At 30.3% G+C, this 6,586-nt stretch overlaps 1 pseudogene; it reads right to left on the bottom strand.

The window, feature by feature from the left end:
- Positions 1 to 1,466: 1,466 nt before the first annotated feature.
- LOC145582287 (dirigent protein 21 pseudogene) lies at positions 1,467 to 2,172 on the bottom strand (annotated as a pseudogene).
- Between the last annotated feature and the right edge of the window lie 4,414 nt (positions 2,173 to 6,586).

Below are 6,586 nucleotides of genomic sequence, written 5' to 3'. Positions count from 1 at the left end.
ATTTATTATTTGATAATTTAGATTAGAATAATTATTTAGGAGTAAAAGAACATTGTTTTCCTGTAAATTCGACCCTACTTCTCTATCTGCTTTAATTAGAGGACTTAGGTATTGTTTTGATTAGGTGATACGACTAATAAAGCCTGTCAAAATTTGGCGTCATTGCCAGAAAACAGTTGTATTTTCATCTTTAATTATTATTAAAGTCTAAATTTTTTTTCTCCTTATGAGTTAAAAATATACATGCCTTCGTTTGATACATATTTGTCTTTGGTACCACCTGGCTATTGTTGTTGCCAACGTCGTCGTTCTCATGAAAATCCTGAATTCCCTTATAATGAGTTTTTCGTGCGTGCTTCGAATGATTTTAGAGTCTTTCCGTATATATGATGATGAGTTTCAGAGACGATAGATTTTAAATGAAATTTTTTGGAATGCTCAAGAAAAATATTATTATAATATGAGTACTTGAGGATAAAGAACCATCATTTATAGAATTTGTGGTTGAAATAAAAATCATTAGTTGACGAACCGGTGATTGAAAAATCATTAGTTATAGAAACGGTGGTTGAAGACTCCTTTGTTTATGGGCTTATTTATGAGGGTAAAAGATTCAAGTCATTATTGAGTGGTGACAAAGACCAAGACTGCCTTCATATTCATTCTATTAATTCTAGATATTTAGCGGAGGAAGTAAAGTAGTTGTATATATATTTTCATCTCTTTCTTTTGATTTTTTTTCTTATACCTTAAGTTTTCATTGTGTGCTCCTTATCTTTTCTATGTAAACATAAGTGTGCTTGTAGTTAAACCATATCTAGTGCTTAATGAAATGTTATAGATTACTTGATATAAAATTAACTCAAACTTGGTTTTTGCCCAATTTAGCCTAAAATTTTATTTTATCATCCACTCTGGATTTAAATGTCAAAAGTTCGAATCCAAAATTAACATGAACAAATTATTCCACATTCAAAGATTAATAAAAGTTTGCAACCACTTGAGTAAAACAAAATCCTAACCATCAACAATCAAGCTAAATATTGAAAAAAGGGACTAATTAATGTTGAGTATTACCGGTCACGATTGAAGATGGTCTTAGTTCATCCCTTTGATCTTTAACCAATTAGAAGAGATTTTATCCCCATTCTTTGGGTTAGGAAACGGGATCATTGACCAACCTTCACCCGTGATGAGAGGAAAAGTCATCATTGTCAACGATAATATATAGACAAACTAGTATACTAGAAAAATATATATAAATAAAATTGAAAAAAAAAACTTTTTTTTTATAGATTACTTGATATAAAATTAACTAAAAGTTAATTTTTGCCCAATTTATCTTGAAATTTCATTTCATCATCCACTCTAGATTCAATTGCCAATAATTCAAATCCTAATAACGTACATGATCAAATTATTCCACATTCAAATATTAATTAAAGTTTAATTTGCAAACACTTGAGTAAAACAAAATTTTAACTAACAACAATCAAACTAAATATATATAAAAAAAAAGGGACTAATTAATGTTGAACATAAACATCATATTCAACAACACTAGCACCACTTTTATCCAACATTGTAATAGTTTTAGCTTGTGCATACCCTGTTGCAAACCTAAACACACCACTTCCACCAACAACGCCCATTTCTCGTACTTTATTCATCACTTGATTTCTTCCTAACACACTTAGAGTACTTCCATTATATTCACCCTCTACAAACACCAAGTTCATTACCATCAATAGCCCCGGTTGCTTTTGGTCCGCAAACCCGTACATTCCTTGCGCGTACCCCACGATTTTCGAGTCTTTTTCGGGCCCTTCGATTTTCGAGTCTTTTTCGGGCCCTTCGGTTAAAGGATCATCGATCATAACAAGTGCGCCAAAACCACTTGAGGTTTTGTCCGTGTTAGGGGCTTGGGCTATACGTTGCGCGGTCAGGTTAGGCCCTTGGACGTAGTCGTGGAAGTAAAAGTGTAGATGGGTTAAGTTTTGTTGTTGTTTAAGACCCATTTCTTCTTTTGTTATGGATTTTGAGAATGCATGATTTTGTGGGATGAAGAAACTCATGACTAGTAGGAAAGAAAAGAAGGAAATTGTGGGAATAGACATATTTTGGACAGCAAATGATGGTTAATTTTTGGTTAGTACATAAGAAGTAAGTTGTAATAATGTTGCATGTGGTTTATTATATAGAATAATTGAACACTCGAGGAGTTGTTGAACTTCCAGCTACTTGGCAAAAGATACAAGAAAAGTGGTCCATTAATTGGTGCGCTGCTCCACTAGTTTATTTGGGGTTGTAAAATTCTTTGGTGGTCCATCAACTGGGGTTAAGGCTAAAGGGTGTGTAATTTTTTTTTTAGGAAATTTTGTGAAAACTACCTATTATATTCCAGAATTTGCAAGAAACTACCTATTAAAAAAAATGTTGTAATTGACTACCTAATTTTTGAAAAATGTTGTAATTTACTACCTTAGGCCGAAATATGAAGTTTGACCAAAATTGTCCGGCGTTGACTTGGTCACGTTGATTTGGGAAAGAAAGGGGTCATTAAGTGTCACGTGATGGTCACATGACCAAGTCAACACCGGAGAATTTTGGTATAACTTCATATTCCGGCCTAAGGTAGTAAATTACAATATTTTTAAAAATTAGGTAGTCAATTACAACATTTTTTTTTAATAGGTAGTTTCTCGCAAATTCTGGACTATAATAGGTAGTTTTTCACAAAATTTCCTTTTTTAATTATTATTTATCTTTTATTTATTTATTTTTTTTATGAACATGGAAAACTAATTTTTGGATACCGACGATTGAATTGAAATATAAATTGATGCTAATAATAGTATTGGATTATCTTTATATCATTTTTTTTATCATCATTTACTATTTCTTTGAAAATATAACTATGTAATTCGTGTGTAATGAAATAGGAGTGGTATATATAGCCATGTACCAAGCAAGGCTTGGTGGAGTTGATAGGGAAACTCACGTTGTGACTTTGAGGTCACAATTTCGAGTCCCACTACTTACAAAATGCTTGAGAGTAGAGGGGGAGGTAACAGGTAGGGGAATCCCACTACTCCCAAGCGATGAGCTGCGGAGCTAGGCTAGCTAAACCTGAGAGAGGTGCCGGTTCAGTAGGATCTTTTATCTTACTTTAAAAATAAAGAGTATATATAGGCGTAGGGGTGTAAATGAGACAAGTCAAGCCGAGTACAACCTTATTCATGTTCAAATTCATTTAACTTAGGCGACTCCGAGCACGATCCCAAGCTTTCAAACGAGCTCAAAAATCTGTTCAAGCTCGGCTCATTTAGATTACTATATGTTCGCGAACGGTTCGTGAACGACTTTAGTAATAAACGAGCTTCTCTAATAAATGAGCTTTGTACTTTTGACATTTGAAAATCTTTAAATTAGCATAATAATTAAATCCTATTTATAAACCTTAGAATCAAATCTTACTCCCTCCGTTCCTTTTTTACATTCCTGCTTTCCTTTTTAGGTATTTCAAAATTACATTCTTACTTTCCTTTTTTAGTAAGTAATTTTTTACCAAATATCCCAAATTATCCCTATTTTTCTGTTTTATAATTAATGCTTTCTCTATTTTCTCACTCTTATTTTCAGAATCCATGTGCATCAATTTAGATGAATATGATTGGTCCTTTTTTTTCACCAAAAAATGTTATTGGTCCTTTTTCTTTTCAAAAGATTGATGACATGTGCAGCATTAAATATTATTCTATCTTTGTTTTACTCAAAGACATCAATTAATGTCTTGTAATTCTCATTGTTTTATTGTTTTTGTTTTATTCCAAGTTTCTTAATTCCCGTATAATTTTACAAATAGGAATGTAAAAAGGGACGGAGGGAGTAATTATTAAAATACTTCAGAATTAAATTTACAATTGTGAATAAATAAATAATTTATGAATATAAACAAACGAGTAGCTCGCAAACATAGATAAATGAGTTGTTCATGAAATTATATGAACGAGCATATATATGTTCGTGTTCAAGCTCATTTATTAAACGAGCTTTAAATTTTATTCAATCTCGGTTCATTTATCAAATAAACAAACATGAACGAGCTTCAATCGAGCTTCAACCCGAGTACTTTATTGATCGGCTTGGTTCATTTACACCCCTATATAGACGTATCTGATACATAAACAATAATAACGATTTATTTTTTTTATTTTTTTTAAGGAGGAATAATAAGGTTTTTAATACGAATAAATTAGTATACATATTAAAACACATCAATTTTAACATAATTTTCTTTTTTTTTTTAAAAAAAAAAGTCTAACTAATAAATTATTTTTTAAAAACAGTCCAACTTATGGATGAAGTTTGAAAAGTTATTGATGGAAAATAGCCATTTGACCGTATGAATGAAGTTTGAAAAGTTTTTGATGGAAAATAGCCGTAACTTTTTTAGGAGTAAAAAACCTAACTAGTAACAACAATTGCATTTCCATGAACATTTAAATTGTGTGAATGAAAGAAGTAACTTAGCTATTCTGACTCTAAAATGATGGTCCAACAAATAAACCCAGTTGTTTTTTTTTTTATTTATTTTTTTTATTATTATTACTCCCTCCGTTTCATAATGTTAGTTTCATATGGAATCAATCACATAAAATAAGAAAAGATATATATTTGGAATCTAACATTAAATTACAACATAATTCATAATTAGTTTACCTTATTTAATTTGTTAAATTTTTTATTAGGAAAGCACAAGTCATAATTGCATAATTTATGGTAAAGATTTTCTTACTTAGAGTCATGTCATCAATTCACAACTTATTAATTCCAAAAAAATCAAGTTATAAATGAAATATATTCAATATGGGTATAACTTTTTGAAATGTCCAAAATAATATATGGGGCTAACATTATGAAACGGAGAGAGTATTATTTTAAGAAACAAATAAACTTATTAGTTATGAATAAATAATAATCCGAAATTTATAGAATTATCAACGAATAAAAAAAAATTGACACGGTTTATCTATAACCTACCTTACCAAAATAAAACCACATTTACATCGATTTTAATCACTTGAAACACGTGTAAATCCACCCTTACATAACAATCGCCTTTAGGGTAATTATAAATACTCAAATCACTACAATCCAAAAATCCAAAAGTACTCCATCAAAGTATGAAATTTCTATTACAAAAAGCACTCCATTTCTATATTACCTTCCGATTAAAGTTAATTAATTTACCATCAAAGTGTGTTTTTCACCCCGAGGGTGTGACTTACACTTAATTGTACGAGTACAAACTTTTAATCTAAGATCGGCCAACAAACTCTAAGAAGCCCTAAACAAGTTCCCCAATCCATACTTTCATTTCATAAAATTACTTTTTTATTGGACTATCAAACTTTAACTGCATTTTTATCATAAGAATAATCTAGATTATCATGATTAATAGTTGATAGATCAAAGTGAGTTTTATATACATCACCAACTAAACAACGTAAGGAGTGGCGACAACTTGGAGTTAAGCATGCGCCACTGTACTCACTCACACAGTAAATTAGTACGTACAAGTACTACAAAAATGCATCACTCAATTCCATTCAAATATAAAACCAAAAAAAAAAAAAAAACTAATTAAGAATGATATAAACATTTATTACATTTTCTAATCTGACATAGTGACATGGAGTGTATATTTAAGAATCTTATTAAAAACACGTATTAGTGTAATTGATGACTTGATGTTCAGTTATTTTCCATTTTTTTTCAGCTTCTTATAACTTGGAGTAACACTTTCGTGTAAGAAAAATAGTCTATTTTTTTTTAAAAAAAATTTTGTAAATAGATACTTCGTACTAGTATACCACCTTGTATTTTGATGAGAGTGAGAGATAACTCAAGTGGTTAGAACTCCCCTCCCGATTCCAAGCGATGTTGGGATCGATTCTTATCATCCGTCCTTGTGGCTCTCTAAAAAAAATAATAAATTTGTATTTTGACTTATTACGCCATTTATTAAAAAATAATTATAAAAAATCTTGCCCGATTTGTATAGGGTTGTAAAATTCTTTGTTGGTCCATTTTGTTGAGGTCGGTGGTGCCAATGTTCACTTTTTAAAAGAAAGGAAAAAAAAAGATGCATGCGTATCAAATTTCATATAAAAAAGTCCAATTGATAATACAGGTGATAATCCATTTGACTATATGTGATTCTATGATTTTGGTAGAAAACAGACGTACCTTAAGGGGTCACGGACCTAAGTCACCTAACAACCATTGAATTTACATTAAGTCATTAATGTTTGAATTGTGTGAACGAAAAGCCTAACTTCATGGTGTTCCAACAAATAAACCCAATTACAAAATTAGTACAGTACTTGATATAACTCATATAAAAATATAATAACCCTTTACATTGATTATTGATGATGATCTTAATTGAATCACTATTATAATCGATAGTTATTTTCACAGGAAGTTATTCCAATCTCATGGAAAATTAAAAAGTATTTTTGTTAACGAATTTGGTTATCAAGTTTTAAGTTTTTTATTAACTTTAAATGGACCATCAATA

This window comes from Chenopodium album, chromosome 15 (assembly GCF_948465745.1).
Source record: "Chenopodium album chromosome 15, dcCheAlbu1.1, whole genome shotgun sequence".
Lineage (NCBI taxonomy): Eukaryota > Viridiplantae > Streptophyta > Magnoliopsida > Caryophyllales > Amaranthaceae > Chenopodium > Chenopodium album.
The sequence above is the reverse complement of the archived record's forward strand: the minus strand, read 5'-3'. Positions and strand labels throughout refer to the sequence as shown.